Source organism: Schistocerca piceifrons, chromosome 1 (genome assembly GCF_021461385.2).
Source record: "Schistocerca piceifrons isolate TAMUIC-IGC-003096 chromosome 1, iqSchPice1.1, whole genome shotgun sequence".
Taxonomy (NCBI): domain Eukaryota; kingdom Metazoa; phylum Arthropoda; class Insecta; order Orthoptera; family Acrididae; genus Schistocerca; species Schistocerca piceifrons.
Genome location: NC_060138.1, coordinates 1,133,755,774 through 1,133,772,426, shown reverse-complemented (window position 1 = coordinate 1,133,772,426; position 16,653 = coordinate 1,133,755,774). Strand labels below are relative to the sequence as shown.

General features: G+C 46.1%; 1 protein-coding gene across 1 annotated transcript in view; it reads left to right on the top strand.

Moving 5' to 3' along the window:
- Window positions 1-261: 261 nt before the first annotated feature.
- The window catches only part of LOC124780500 (SPARC), a 99,555-nt gene continuing 83,163 nt past the window's right edge, over window positions 262-16,653 (top strand). The window contains exon 1 of the mRNA XM_047253784.1: window positions 262-334. The gene's annotated coding sequence lies outside the window, so the exon portion shown is untranslated. The remainder of the gene's footprint in view (window positions 335-16,653) is intronic.

Genomic DNA, 16,653 nt, shown 5'->3' with positions numbered 1-16,653 from the left:
GATCAGTTGACTTGGTGTAAAGCTGGCGGCGGTGACAGAGCTGATAAGGAGTTTCGCAGCATCCTCGAGCCGTCGGAGAAGCGAGCGACGCGAAAACTGGGCTACGCTTCTAGAAGGGGCAGAGGTCGGCCGGCAGGGAGGGTCGTGTGGGCAGCGCGCGATGGCATCGCGTCCAGCATTCCCGGAGGCGGCGGGGGCGGGAGGGGGGCGGCGGTGGTAGGGGCGGAGGCGGCTGCGGCTGCGGCTGGACCAGCGAGCGGCCGTCGGGCGGGCGGCAGTCGGCGGCTGGAAGCGGCGCGGCCAACACGCGCTATCGTCTCCGTCCCCGTCACAGGTCAGTCCCCGTCTCTCTGCCCTACTAACAGCCCCAGGGGGCTCATCTCGCACTAACAACCACTAAGCGTCCCCACTAGGGACTGCTCTCGCCAGTAAACGCGCAGACCCCTCTAACACTCTTGGCGTCTAACTGGGCAGTTGACACGTAAGCACAGGCATGCACAAGGCGGGGCAATTGTATCACTTGTCATCTACATTTACATCTACATCCATACTCCGAAAGCCACCAGACGGAGTGTGGCGGAGGGTACCTTGAGTATCTCTATCGGTTCTCCCTTCTATTCCAGTCTCGTATTGTTCGTGGGAAGAAGGATTGTCGGTATGCCTCTGTGTGTGCTCTAATCTCTCTGATTTTATTCTCATGGTCTCTTCGCGAGATATACGTAGGAGGGAGCAATATACTGCTTGACTCCTCGTGAAGGTATGTTCTCGAAACTTCAACAAAAGCCCGTACCGAGCTACTGACCGTCTCTCCTGCAGAGTCTTCCACTGGAGTTTATCTATCATCTCCGTAACGCTTTCGCGATTACTAAATGATCCTGTAACGAAGCGCGCTGCTCTCCGTTGGATCTTCTCTATCTCTCCTATCAACACTATCTGGTACGGACCCCACACTGGTGAGCAGTATTCGAGCAGTGGGCGAACAAGCGTACTGTAACCTACTTCCTTTGTTTTCGGATTGCATTTCCTTAAGATTCTTCCAATGAATCTCAGTCTGGCATCTACTTTACCGACGATTAACTTTATATGATTATTCCATTTTAAATCACTCCTAATGCGTACTCCCAGATAATTTATGGAATTAACTGCTTCCAGTTGCTGATCTGCTATATTGTAGCTAAATGATAAGGGATCTTTCTATCTATGTATTCGCAGCACATTACACTTGTCTACATTGAGATTCAATTGCCATTCCCTGCACCATCCGTCAATTCGCTGCAGATCCTCCTGCATTTCAGTACAATTTTCCACTGTTACAACCTCTCGAAATACCACAGCATCATCCGCAAAAAGCCTCACTGAACTTCCCATGTCATCCACAAGGTCATTTACGTATACTGTGATTAGCAAAGGTCCTACGACACTCCCCTGCGACACACCTGAAATCACTCTTATTTCGGAAGACTTCTCTCCATTGAGAATGACATGCTGCGTTCTGTTATCTAGGAACTCTTCAATCCAATCCAGTCACCTGGAAGCTGGGGGTGTACCCTTTTTATTTTTTGCAACACGATCTCGCTTTCGTAGCAATATTTGTATGCCATTCTATTAAACTACAGATTTCGACCTACTCAGCGCTACGGGACATTCTGTGGTTTTAGCAATCACTATACTACTTGGATTTGTTTGGCTATAACGCGGTTCTCCAAATATTAGACCGTTTCCTTGCACGGCGGCAATTTCGTTACTGTGCTGCAGTCAAGGTAGATACTAAACTTTCCAGAAAAGGGCCTGAATAAAAAAAAAAAGAGTTGCCGATCTTTTCTGTGTAAACCCCCCCCCCCTTTCCCGTACAGGCCTCATCGAGCTAAAGAGAAGTATCTGTCCAAGATCCGATAAATCCCAGCATTTCATGAACATGGTACCCCCGGCCACCGTCCTTGCCTAGTGCCCACAACGACGTCCCTCCTCTTGCCGCACTACGTAATCACAACAGTAGTTTACCATTTGTCTGAGGACAAAGGGAACCCGTAAAGGCTTGCTGAACCTGCAGTCTCTATGCGACACAGCCGTTGTTGGAGGCTCCGAAAAACACGTCTATGCTTTCAATACGTACGTACACTTATACATCCAAGGACCGAAACGAACCACTCGAAAAGACAGCAGAACAATGTTGAATTTCGAGCTCGGAAAAGTGCCTTCTCCAGGAACAGGGACCTTCTCGTAGTCTATCCCGTATAACAAAGCGCAACATCTAGTCATCGACTTACGAATCCTGCAGTCTAGTTGGTAGGGATCCCAAATAGATTGTATTGCCCGATTTCAGGATGATTTTAAGACATTTCTCATGTTTATACAGCCAATGCTGATCCTAGGTTACGGCTTACCCAAAAGACCCGAAAAAAGCACCTTTGAAAAGACATTGGATTCGGCCTTGGCTTAAATCTTAAGAGAATGTAATGTCATATCATTGTATTGTAAATCTGGCATTCATATTCAAGTTCATAATATAAAAAAATGAAGTTAGGAACCTAAGTAACCTACCTTCACAAAAATATTCGTAGGATACAAAAATGGTTGAAATGGCTCTGAGCACCACGGGACTTAGCATTGGAGGTCATCAGTCCCCTAGAACAGCCGGCCGCGGTGGTCTCGCGGTTCTAGGCGCGCAGTCCGGAACCGCGCGACTGCTACGGTCGCAAGTTCGAATCCTGGCTCGGGCATGGATGTGTGTGATGTCCTTAGGTTAGTTAGGTTTAAGTAGTTCTAAGTTCTAGGGGACTGATGACCACAGCTGTAAAGTCCCATAGTGCTCAGAGCCATTTGAACCCCTAGAACTTAGAACTACTTAAACCTAACTAACCTAACGACATCACACACACCCATGCCCGAGGCAGGATTCGAACCTGCGACCGTAGCGGTAGCGCGGTTCCAGACTGAAGCGCCTAGAACCGCTCGGCCACTCCGGCCGGACGATAGGATACATATCAGTCGTTTGAAAATTCTAGTGCTCACTAAATAATAAAAGGCATGAAAATAATGTAATAAGTCCATTAAGATGCTCAAATGTGCAGTTGTGTAAGCAAACAGTGTTACATACAGATGGAATCACAGTTGTATAAGAGTTTCCTTTTTTTAAAATTTTGTTCCCCATTTCTTTCCTGTGACTACCATTCAGAAGAATTAATGCGGCATTTTTTGATGGTATTTTTTTTGTTTTTTTTCCCTGTCTAACAGCATTTCCTCGAGCACTTCGATTTTTTTTCTGTCTCGGATTCGTAATTTTCTATGTTAATCGTAACATAATTAGTTTACAAATAAAAATATTGTTCTGTTACTAACTCCTTGGATACCTTGGATTAAATCGTAAGAGAATGTAATGTCATGTCACTGTTTTATAAAGATGTCATTCATATTCACGTTTATAATAAAAAAAACAACACCTTCACAAAAAGTTATTGATAGGATACTTATCAGTCGTTTGAAGTATAATAAGATTCGTGAACGTACTGTCAAATTTAGTTCACACGGCAAGACAAGTTCTGAGATTCTCCGAAATACACTGCGCAACAGAATTAAAGCACCACTTTTTGGAATCCTGCAATTGCATCCCATTGAGACGCGTAAGTTTGACATTTGGCTTAAAGGTGCCCACAACCCTCCTCTGTAATGGAGTGTAAAAGCGTGGCGCATTACGACGTCGCTTCAAACAGTAAGGTGCCGACACGCGCGAAAGAAAGGCCAAAGATCGGAAGTTCTTGTGTGCTGTTAGGCGGGTTAATAATATCACATTGGCACCAAATTTCAACACAATTCTGCCCAGTGCCACTATGGACGTCTGAGACCATGGGGACGTCGTCACAGGGCCTCTTACCCACATTTCCCCATTTCTTTTGACGTCTCTGCGAACTGTCAAAAAGCTCGACACCAATTCAGCCTGGCAGGTGCTCTAGCGTCTGAGGGCAACACTTTCGCCAGCCGTTGTCTGGGGTTTGCCTAGCCTCAAGCGCTAGAGCAGCTGCCCGGCCGAAATGTGTTCGAAATTTCTAACAAGTACATTTGTACTGCCTGGGTGGGCTGAGGGTGTTCCCGAACTGGAGAGTCCTAGAAGAACCCTCTGCCATTTTATTCACGCACATCTTAACGTTGCATTCCCGCGTGATCATGCCACAGAAGGAAGGAAAAATAGGGGGGGGCGAAAAACTATGAGCACCCTTTCCTGCTTCGAATCACGTTCAAATTCGCTAGATGGTTTTGAACGGCCCCTACTCGTTCCAAAGTGTACGACGGTGCCAGCACTGTCAAAGGCTGTCAAGAACATCTACCTGTTGCTCGTCACACTAAGAATTGTTGTTTGCGACCACGAAATGTGTAGGAATCAACGACCCATGAAAGTGGTTGTTCCACTGACACCGATTATACCATCCCCAGAGGCTTTTCACGTACATTCGGTGTGCCTGAAATGCGTGATTTCAAAACTAGATGTCGCAGTTGTAAACACCATCGCAAAGACGTCAAAAGAAGGGATGAAATGTGGGTCAGAGGGTCTCTGATGACATTCTCATAGGGTGACGCGTCCACGGTGACGTTGGGCAAAGTGGTGGTGAAGCTTGATGCCAAATTGGCAGCATTAATCGCTTTACAGCTCACGTGAACTTCCAGGCTGTCGCCTTTTTTTCGATGTGTCGACATCTTGCTGTTTGAAGCCTTGCCGAGCCAAACGGTTACATCGCATGGCGCCACGTTTTTGCGCCATTACAGAGAAAGGTCGTGGGCGCCTTTGAGCGACATTTCAAACTTAGGCTTCGCAACGGGGGACAATTACGGAATTTCAAAAAAGAGATCCTTTAATTTTGTTGCAGAGTGTAGTTTTACAAAAAATGTCAGTGTTATAATCTTGTCCCCTCTCGAATCACTTTCTGCCGTCGACACTGTCCGTGAGTTGCATTTTGTTATTCCCATATTCAATTATTTACCTTGGTCGTATTGAAGCCTGTCTTGTCCTCTGTGCTATATCAGACTGGATATCGTATATTTTATAGTGCGGGCATGCATACCGAAAAGACTTTCCGCCCTGGAGCGGAGTGTGCGCTGTTGCGAAACTTCGTGGCAGATTACGAATCAGTATTCGAACCCGGGACGTTGCCTTAACGTCTTTACCCGACTGTAAATCACGGTCTGCCGTCACAGCTCCACTCCCGCCAGTACCTCACAGCCTAAACAATGTATGTCATGTACTGGCTACACGCCCACGTGACGCTGCTAAATTTTTAGAACTGATAATGGCTGCTAAACGGAAACCGGTAATCAGTTTCAATAAAGTATTACGTGACTGAGACGCTGAGTTTGTCATATAGATGATACCTGCTTAATTATACTATTTCAGTGGGACTGCGAGCTCGCAACAGCTCAAGGTGGTTGTGGAGGAGAAGATTAGTGTTTAACGCCCCGTCGACAACGAGGTCATTAGAGACGGAGCACATACTTGGATTAGGGAAGGATGGGGAAGGAAATCGACCGTACCGTTTCGAAGGATCTATCCCGGCATTTGCCCGAAGCGATTTAGGAAAATCAGGGATGGCCGGACGCGGGTTTGAACCGTCGTCAGCCGGAATTCGAGTCCAGTGAGCTAACCACTGCGGCACCTCACTCAGTTTGATGGTTGTATAATATGAAAAATTTGGGGAAGAGATGGAGATTTACACTATTTTAAGAGCAGGGTTAGTTACAAGTTAGCCGGCTCTTGTGACCGAGCGGTTCTAGGCGCTTCTTTCTGGAACTGCGCGACCGCTGCGGTCGCAGTTTCGAATCTTGCCTCGGGCATGGATGTGTGTGATGTCCTTAGGTTAGTTAGGTTTAAGTAGTTCTAAGTTCTAGGGGACTGATGACCACAGATGTTAAGTCCCATAGTGCTCAGAGCCATTTGAACCAGTTACAAGTTAAGCAGAAGAACGGAAAGTACATTAACATGTTAGCTGTTGGTTCCCATTGCAGGAGCCTAGGCTGACGGTCGTTAAGTGGTTTTTCTGACGTTTTACCAGCACGAGGGGCTGGCACTGTCAAAGATTCACCTCCGATTGGTGGTATCGAACATTGGAGCGTGAATCTTTCACATTGTGCTGGCAGAATTTCAAAGAAACCACTGAACGACAGTCGGCCGAAGATCTCGAGACGAGCGCCAGCCAACCACATCAAGAAGTGGCCGTGATAGCGCCAACAGTTTATAAAATGTGCATTACATAAAAATCGCGTATGTTTTGTGGCTGTCACGGACGCTTCGGCACTCCATTTTGTAACTTCAGTTTATCTGAGTAATGCTCTCCGCATAACATACTGCACATTGAATGAGACTTTCACTCTGCAGCGGAGTGTGCGCTCATATGAAACTCCCTGGCAGATTAAAACTGTGTGCCGGACCGAGACTCGGACTCGGGACCTTTGCCTTTCGCGGGCAAGTGCTACCAATTGAGCTACCCATGCACGACTCACGCCCCGTCCTCACAGCTTGATTTCTGCCAGTACCTCGTCTCCTACTTTCCAGACTTTACAGAAGCTCTCCTGCTAACCTTGCAGAACTAGCACTCCTGGAAGAAAGGAAGTGCTTGGGTAGCTCAATTGGTAGAATACTTGCCCGCGAAAGGCAAAGGTCCCGAGTTCGAGTCTCGGTCCGGCACACAGTTTTAATCTGCCAGGGAGTTTCATACCGCACGTGGCTCACTGGCCCTCAGGTCTGCAGTTATACTACGTGGTACGGCCCAGCCGGGCTTAGACCGCGCCGCAGCCGCTGCTTTGCGCTGCCGGGGCGTGGCAGCGGGAGCGGCGTTCACTATATCACAGTCACTCGGCGACAGCCACGGTCGTAGTCGCCCACGCAGGCAAGCAGACGTAAAAGGCGCTGTGAGCCCAGGCGAGCAGCTTTCCCCCTTGCAAACACCTGCGCCGCAACGTCCCACGAAACATACAGCGCTTCTACCTGCGCGAGCAGATGTGTCTTAATAACGCAACGACGATGATCGCCTAGGGGCGAGTGTAGGCCTATAACTCAACTGCAGCTAGATCTTGCCCCACCGTTGACACAAGTAAGACCCATGAGACCAGGCCAAGTCTTGTGCAGAGGCGGTTTGCTGCAGCATGTTAGAAAGTACAAGGAGATCAAAAAGTCAGTATAAATTTGAAAACTGAATAAATAACGGAATAATGTAGATAGAGAGGTACAAATTGACGCACATGCTTGGAATGACATGGGGTTTTATTAGAACCAAAAAAGTACAAAAGTTCAAAAAATGTCCGACAGATGGCGCTTCATCTGATCAGAATAGCAATAATTGGCACAAAAAAGTAGGACAAAGTAAACATGATGTTCTTTACAGGAAATGCTCAATATCTCCACCTTCATTCCTCAATAATAGCTGTATTCGATGAATAATGTTGTGAACAGCACTGTAAAGCATGTCCGGAGTTATGGTGAGGCATTGGCGTCGGATGTTGACTTTCAGCATCCCTAGAGACGTCGGTCGATCACGATACACTTGCAACTTCAGGTAACCCCAAAGCCAATAATCGCACGGACTGAGGTCTGGAGACCTGGGAAACCAAACATGACGAAAGTGGCGGCTGAGCACACGATCACCACCAAACGACGCGCGCAAGAGATCTTTCACGCGTCTAGCAACATGGGGTGGAGCTCCATCCTGCATAAACATCGTACGTTCCAGCAGGTGTTTATCATACAGGCTGGGGATGATGCGATTCTGTAACATATGGGCGTACCTCTCACCCGTCACGGTAGGAGTTTTACTGTCCAGCGCCACCTGTCGGACATTTTGTGAACTTTTTTTTTTTTTTGTTCTAATAAAACCGCATGTCATTCCAAGACTGTGTGACAATTTTTACGTCTCTATCTACATTATTCCGTGGCTTATTAAGTTTTCAAATTTATACTGCCTTTTTGATCACCCGGTACATCCAGCACTGCGGAAAGTGAACTGTATAACGAGACATTGTAACATGCCACTTCTGTGAGCATACAGACATGTGTTCGGAGGAGAAATTTTTCTGATTTCTTCCCGACTTTTCTCGTTATAGGATGGGCAGTACAATGCGTAGTCATAAAGATGTATAAAAGGCTCACTTATTCGAAAACATGTAACTGCCTCCCATTTCGTTCAAACGTACTTATCTATATCTACATCTCGCACATCCACATAGATGCTCTGCAAGTCACCGTCGTACTGGGGAGTACCCTGTACCACTACTAGTCATTTCATTTCCTGTTCCACTCGCAAATAGAGCGAGGGAAAAACGACTATCTGCATGCCTCCGTATGAGCCGTAATTTCTCGCATCTTATCTTCGTGGTCCTTACGCACAATGTATGTTGGCGGCAGCAGAATCGTTCATCAGTCAGCTTCAAATGCCGATTCTCTAAATTTTCTCAATGGAGGTTCTCGAAAAGAACGTCGCTTCGGCCTAAGGCGCTGCAGTCATGGGGTGTGCGGCTGATCCCGGCAGAGGTTCGAGTCCTCCCTCGGGCATGGGTGTGTGTGTGTGTTTGTCCTTAGGATAATTTAGTTTAAGTAGTGTGTAAGCTTGGAGACTGATGACCTAACCAGTTAAGTCCCATAAGATTTCACACACATTTGGACATTTTTTGAGAACGTCACCTTCCCTCTAAGGATTCCCATTTGAGTTCCCAAAGCATCTCCATAATACTTGCGTGTTGTTCGAACCTACCGTTAACAAATCTAGCAGCCCGCCTCTGAATTGCTTCGATGTCTTCCTTCAATACGAGCTGGTACGGATCCCAAACACTCGAGCAGTACTCAAGAATAGGTCGCACCAGCGTGCTACATGCAGTCTCCTTTGAAGGTGAACCAGTCTTTCCTATAACTCTTCCAATAAGCCGAAGTCGATCATTTACCTTTCCTACCACAGTTCTCTCATGCTCGTTCCATCTCATATCGCTTTGCAACGTTATGCCCAGACATTTAAACAATTTCAGTGTGTCAAGCAGAACGCTAGTAATACCGTGTCTGAACATTACAGGTTTCTTCTTCCTACTCTTCGGCATTAACTTACATTTTTACAAATTTAGCTTTTGCTGCCATTCATCACACCAACTGGAAATTTTGTCTACGCATTGTATCTTTCTATAGTCACTCAACTTCGACACCTTACCGTACACCACGGCGTCATCAGCAAACAACCACAGATTGCCGCCCACCCTGTCGGTCAAATCATTTATGTATACAGAGAACAACAGCGCTGCTATCTCACTTCCCTGGCGGAGGTTCGAGTCCTCCCTCGGGCATGGGTGAGTGTGTTTGTCCTTAGGATAATTTACGTTAAGTAGTGTGTAAGCTTAGTGACTGATGATCTTAGCAGTTAGTTAAGTCCCATAAAATTTCACACACATTTATTTTCACTTCCCTGGGGCACACTCGAGAATACCCTTGTCTCGGATGACCACCTGCTGTCGAGGACAACATACTGGGTTCTACTACTTAAGAAGTCTTCGAGCCACTCACATGTCTGTGAACTTATTCCATTTGCTCGTACCTTCATTAACAGCTTGCAGGGAATCTGCTTGTTGCCCTTCATCCACAGTTCGCAGGGTATCATGTGAGAAAAGAGCAAGCTGAGTTTCCCAAGGGTGATGCTTTCTAAAATCATGCTGATTCGTGGACATAAGCTTCTCAGTCTCAAGAAAGTTTATTATATCGGAAGTCAGATTATGTTAAAGGATTCTGCAGCAAACAGAAGTTAGGGATACTGATTTGTAATTTTGCGTGTCCGTTCTCTTACCCTTCTTGTACACTGGAGTGACCTGCGCCTTTTTCTAGTCGCTTGAGGCTTATTGTTGGGTGACAGAATCACGCTAAATGTAAGCTAGGGAAGGGGTCACTGCCGTAGAGTACTCTTCGTGTAATTGAACTGGGATTCCATTCGGATCTGGTGATTTATTTTGTAGTTTTATAATCTTCCTCTACAATATTGCAAAAGCGCGGCGCCCTGTGACTTCACCCTCGCGCTCGGCGACGCTTCAAAAGGCAATGTGTCGACACAAAAAAGGCCACAGTTCAGACGTTCATGTGCTTCTTTCGACATCTGTGCAGTGCAGGTCATAACTGCGACGCCCAGCGTTTAAATCGCACGGTTCTATCATGGGTGGCCGAGGCCAACATATCAGACACACCGCCACTCGGTCTGAGTAGCCATCTGGAGGTGACAGAAAGAGGGCCAGTGAAACCACTCCTTCCATTAGGGCGTTGATTCCGGCACCTCTCGCGTTCGGGAAAGCCAGTTCGCAGGTTGATGAGCAACAGGACAACGTTCTTGACAACTTTCGACACTGCTGACACCCCGTGGGTGCTCCAACCCTACTCTAAGGGCATTGTGCGACTGCAACCCCATTGAACGTCTTCTTTGGATTGTACTGCGATCGCAATTTTTGCTCTGCTATACAGGGCGGAACCCCTAGGGACCGTTCAAAAACATTCGACGAAATTTGAAAGTGATCTGATGCAGCAAAGACTTCTTATGATTTTTCAAACCTTCTGTTTCGCGTCCTCCTGTGTTGTGATCCCATGAGGATGCGACATCGACACATGTGTGAATAAAATGGCACAGTGTCACTCTGAGACCACCCAGTGTGGCAACACCTTCGATGCCATCCACCTCTCTTTGAAGAGGACTTAAAATGTGCCTCTACAGATGGAGAGCTAGGTGCCTGCAGGCAGGCTATGCTGCTGGTCTAGCCCTTTCTAGAGGGCATGCGGAATTTGAGGGGTGTCAGGCAGCCCAAAGAAGCAGCTCGTATGATTGCGTCCTCTCCAGACCGTGCAGCGGAGCAAAAACACCACCTTGGCCTGCTTCCCACAATGTTTTGGAAGGAAGGAAGGAAGATTAAACTTTAATATCCCGTACATAATGAGGTCATTAGGGATGGAGCACAAGATCGGATTGCGAAAGGTTGGGGAAGGAAATCAGCCGTGCCCTTTTCAAAGGACCTATCCCGCCATTCGCCTGGAGCGATTTAGGGAAATCACGGGAAACCTAAATCTGGGATTTAAACCGTTTTCCTCCCGAATATGAATCCAAAAAAATGGTTCAAATGGCTCTAAGCACTATGGGACTTAACATCTGAGGTCATCAGTCCCCTAGAACTTAGAACTACTTAAACCTAACTAACCTAAGGACATCATACACATCCATGCCCGAGGCAGGATTCGAACCTGCGGCCGTAGCAGCCGCGCGGTTCCAGACTGGGAGTAGGCTTGTCAGTCTTTTTCTGCACATTTATTCCGTCGCCGATTTTCTGGGGAACCCCTCATGTCTTACCTTATTAGTCTACTAAATTTTCTAAATTCTTCTATTGCACCACGTCTTAAAAGCTTCGATTTCGCCACTGTCATACAATGCTGTGCTCCAGTCGCAAATTCTCAGAAACTTCTTCCTCAAATGAAGGCCTACGTTTGATACCACCAGACTTCTTTTGGCCAGAAATGCCCTCTTTGCTGTGCTAGTCTGCATTTTATGTGCCCCTCGCTTCGTCCGTTGTATGTTATTCTGCTTCTTGGGTGTCATGGCACCTTCCTGGTCCTCAATTTTGTTGGTAAGTTTCTCAATAATCTCGTTACTCCTACTCCTTATTACTTCTGTCTTCCTTTGATTATCTCCCAATCTATATTCTGTCCCCAGTACACTGTTCATGCCACTCAGTATGGCCTGCAATTCTTCTTCACGTTCAGTGAGGATAGCAATGTCATCAGCTAATCTTACCACTGATGTTTTTTAACTATGAATTTTAATCGCGCGAATGAACTTATATATTTTAATTCCGTCATTGCTTCTTCGACTCAGCGTTTGAACAGTAGTGGAGCATAACCGCATTCCTCTGTTACACTCTATGCTCCGTCAAATAAGACATAAAATGTAACGAAACTGTTGTACGGTTAAGAGATGAGTCGCTTCGACTAAACTATAAGTATGCAGAGTTTTGTATCTTTTTTTTAAATTCTGAAACTAATTCCCCTACGATGATACAACAGTGATGTAAGCATTAAAAAAACACTATATTTCTGCCATCAAGGCGGACCATGAGAATAAGGAGTCCTTGTCCACTATAGTGAAGCACTTTCCTCGGAGATAATCTCATCAAGCAGGTCTATCTTAGAACGAACTCTAAGAGTTATCTGGAGCTATTCGCAGTACGGCGCGTCTTTCTATACCCGAGAGAGCGGCGACTTCGCAACTAGGTCGGCGCAGCACTCTTTCGCCCTCGGGATATCCTGCTTAAGTACTCGCAGTGGAATAGCCGTCTGTGTGCAATTGCCGGGGTCAGCTCTTTACACTGGCGGCCTATTACACGGTAATCAAAAGTTGAAGAACTGCCAGCCTGCTTAACAGTGCATGAGAAACACAGAACAATTCACGGCAGAATTCGTGAGGCAAGTGTACGCACAGACGCACTTCCTTACGCAGACGCTCACCTCATTGCAGCCACGCAAATATCTCTGTTGTACTCAAAATTCCTCAAACGCCTGGCGTGTGCTCTATTTTACCACAGATCAGTTCAAAAATGGCTCTGAGCACTATGGGACTTAACTTCTGAGGTCATCAGTCCTCTAGAACTTAAAACTACTTAAACCTAACTAACCTAAGAACATCACACACATCCATGCCCGAGGCAGGATTCGAACCTGCGACCGTAGCGGTCGCGCGATTCCAGACTGTAGCGCCTAGAACCGCTCGGCCACCCCGGCCGGCACAGATCAGTGTGTTCTCGTACACCAGAGGAGCAAAGAAGGAAGATTAGGTTTTTACGCCCCGTGGACAACGAGATGATTAGAGATGGAGCAGTAGCTCATATAGAGCATGGATGGCAAAGGAATTGTTCGTTCCCTTTTCAAAGGGTACACAAGAAGAAGGTGATGGAACACAGGAATCTGCAGTTATTCCTGCCTCCTAATTCGCTCTCACTGATCGATGTAATTGTCGGTTCTGATGAGGACGACTCGTATGATACAGGTTGGGATGCAATTGTGCGTTGATGTTCGTGGTAAAAATCGTGTAAAATCGCCGGTCGCGGTGGTCTAGCGGTTCTAGGCGCGCAGTCCGGAACCGCGCGACTGCTAGGGTCGCAGGTTCGAATCCTGCCTCGGGCATGGATGTGTGTGATTTCCTTAGGTTAGTTAGGTTTAAGTAGTTCTAAGTTCTAGGGGACTGATGACCACAGATGTTAAGTCCCATAGTGCTCAGAGCCATTTGAACCATTTTGTGTAAAATCGTGCTTCTATGAGGAAAAAGCTGTTCAAAGGGTTTCAAGAGCATCTTGTCAGCTAGCTTGCTGTATACTATAAATTATGAAACTGACAAGGGACGTGGTCTATGTCCAACGGCTACAGTCGATTAAAAGTTTTCAAAATACGGAGAAGTCTCAATTGCATCAGAGATGAAGGTCGTTCATTCGTAAAAAAATCTGCGTTTCTGTACAACCGATGTTGAACAGCTCGCAGCAAAGAACTGCACAATGCAATGACTTCGAATCAAACAGACCGGAAACACCGAAAACGATGTAGCTTGTCTACATGTTTACGCTGTACGTATTGCAGGTACGTACATATTGTTTCTCACACCTGTCTAATTTTCTGATAAATGAAGCCTCATTTACGACACCTCTGAAACCGCTGGTCATAATTGTCTTTTACACCGTACTGTTTCTTCGGCGAGTTGGCTGCCTGTTCTCAAAAATTTCCTCTAGGCTATTTGGAATCTACGATGCGTTCTAGAGCTCATAGCCTAGTTTTCACTTCCGTACAGTCCACAAGAAACAGCCATAACTTTATAAAAGTTTAGCATCGAGTCCTTTCGTACTTTTCCCCTGAACGTTCCTTTAATGGTGGCACTCGTGTTATCAATTTCTCTCTCTCTCTCTCCATATTGTTTTTTTTTTTTTCAATATCAACTTGACATGTCACAACCCAAAAGTCTGGAGGTGTTAACTTACTCACGGTTTTGTTTTCTAATATGAATGTACATCTTAAAGGTTGCGAGCCTTTGAATGCCATGGACTATGCTTAAATTATGTCCAATTCCTATTTTATGCAGTTCATATATCACTCTCTGCAAATTATCTTCCTTATCTGCAACTAGAATCTGGTCACCAACCATAAGACAAAATCTCTCCATTTGAAGCTGTCCTCTACATTGAATTTTATAGCCCGTTCTTTCCATTCCTTCGCAACGCTGTGTAAATATAAATACACAGTAACGGTGATATACAAAATTCATGTCTGGCCGCTTTGTTGACATTTCGTTGGCCGACGTTCCCAGGTTTCGCTTTGCGGTACATTCATCTGTTTTCCTCTGTATAGCAGATGTAGTGGTATTCCTCTTTTTCCGATAATACTCCACAGTCTTTAAAGACTATGATGCTGTTGTTGTTGTAAGGTCTTCAGTCCAGAGACTGGTTTGATGCAGCTCTCCATGCTACTCTATGCTGTTCAAGCTTCACCTCCCAGTACCTCCTGCAACCTACATCCTTCTGAATCTGTTTAGCGTATTCATCTCTTGGTCTGCCTCTACGATTTTTACCCTCCGTGCTGCCCTCCAATACTAAATTGCTCATCCCTTGATGCCTCAGAATATGCCCTACCAACCGATCCCTTCTTCTAATCAAGGTGTGCCACAAATTTCTCTCGACCGAGCGAGGTGGCGCAGTGGTTAGCACACTGGACTCGCATTCGGGAGGACGACGGTTCAATCCCGTCTCCGGCCATCCTGATTTAGGTTTTCCGTGATTTCCCTAAATCGTTTCAGGCAAATGCCGGGATGGTTCCTTTGAAAGGGCACGGCCGATTTCCTTCCCCATCTTTCCCTAACCCGAGCTTGCGCTCCGTCTCTAATGACCTCGTTGTCGACGGGACGTTAAACACTAACCACCACCACCACAAATTTCTCTTCTCCCCAATTCTATTCAATACCTCCTCATTAGTTATGTGATCTACCCATCTAATCTTCAGCATTATTCTGTAGCACCACATTTCGAAAGCTTCTATTCTCTTCTTGTCCAAACTATTTATCGTCCATGTTTCACTTCCATACATGGCTACACTCCGTAAAAATACTTTCAGAAAATACTTCCTGACACTTAAATCTGTACTCGATGTTAACAAATTTCCTCTCTACATCGACCTTCATCAGTTACGTTGCTCCCCAAATAGCAAAACTCATTTACTACTTTAAGCGTCTCATTTCCTAATCTAATTCCGGCAGCATCACCCAATTTAATTCGACTACATTCCATTATCCTCGTTTTGCTTTTGTTGATGTTCATCTTGTATCCTCCTTTCAAGACACTGTCCATTCCGTTCAGCTGCTCCTCCAGGTCCTTTGCTGTCTCTGACAGAATTACAATGTCATCGGCGAAGCTCAAAGTTTTTATTTCTTCTCCGTGGATTTTAATTCCTACTCCGAATTTTTCTTTTGTTTCCTTTACTGGTCGCTCAATATACAGACTGAACAACATCGGGGATAGGCTACAACCCTGTCTCACTCCCTTTAAAGACTATAAAGGTTGTTAAATTGTATTATCTTCATTTTTGTTATTTGTTTTAGTGAGAAAAAGTTGTCTATGCAGGAAACGTTGTATGCACTGTGTAGATGGAATCACTCTTACCTAATATTCGTGCAGCTGCGCTGAAGCGCTAATCACTTGTGAATCCAAAAACCCGTAACACATTTCGTGCCAATTAGTCGTTCGTCGCCTCCAACCTTCACGGTGATGCCGTCAGTGTACGCTTGACACCTGCAGCGACTAGAGACCAGTATATCGAGAGAAGTGGGTGTGGGGTAGTCCTACTTGCACGCACTGAGCGGCAACAGATGTAGCAGGCACTGCCCAGAGCCGGTGGCGCCGGGTGCAATGACCGGCCCAGCCAGGCTATCGCCGCCAGATGTACTGCCTGCTCCCCTTCCTGTGCTTCTCTGTCTCGGCTGCAGCTGCAGTACGCCACCTGCTGCAGCTGCCAGCCTCAGCTACCAGCAATTCAGCAACTGAGCGATTAGTGTCTCCGACTGCCATCACCATGTGCCGGGGTTCCATCTCTCATTCATCCGCCTAGCAAACAGAACACAGCATGTTGTTCTCAATGGAGAGACGTCTACAGACGTTAAAGTAACCTCTGGCATGACACAGGGGAGTGTTATGGGACCATTGCTTTTCACAATATATATAAATGACCTAGTAGATAGTGTCCGAAGTTCCATGCGGCATTTCGCGCATGGTACTGTAGTATACAGCGAAGTCGCAACATCAGAAAATTGCAGCGAAATGCAGGAAGATCTGCAGCGGATAGGCACTTGGTGCAGGGAGTGGCAACTGACCCTTAACATAGACAAATGTAATGTATTGCGAATACATAGAAAGAAGGATCCTTTATTGTATGATTATATGATAGCGGAACAAACACTGGTGGCAGTTACTTCTGTAAAATATCTGGGAGTATGCGTGCGGAACGATTTGAAGTGGAATGATCATATAAAATTAATTGTTGGTAAGGCGGGTGCCAGGTTGAGATTCATTGGAAGAGTCCTTAGAAAATGTAGTCCATCAACAAAGGAGGTGGCTTACAAAACACTCGTTCGACCTATTCTA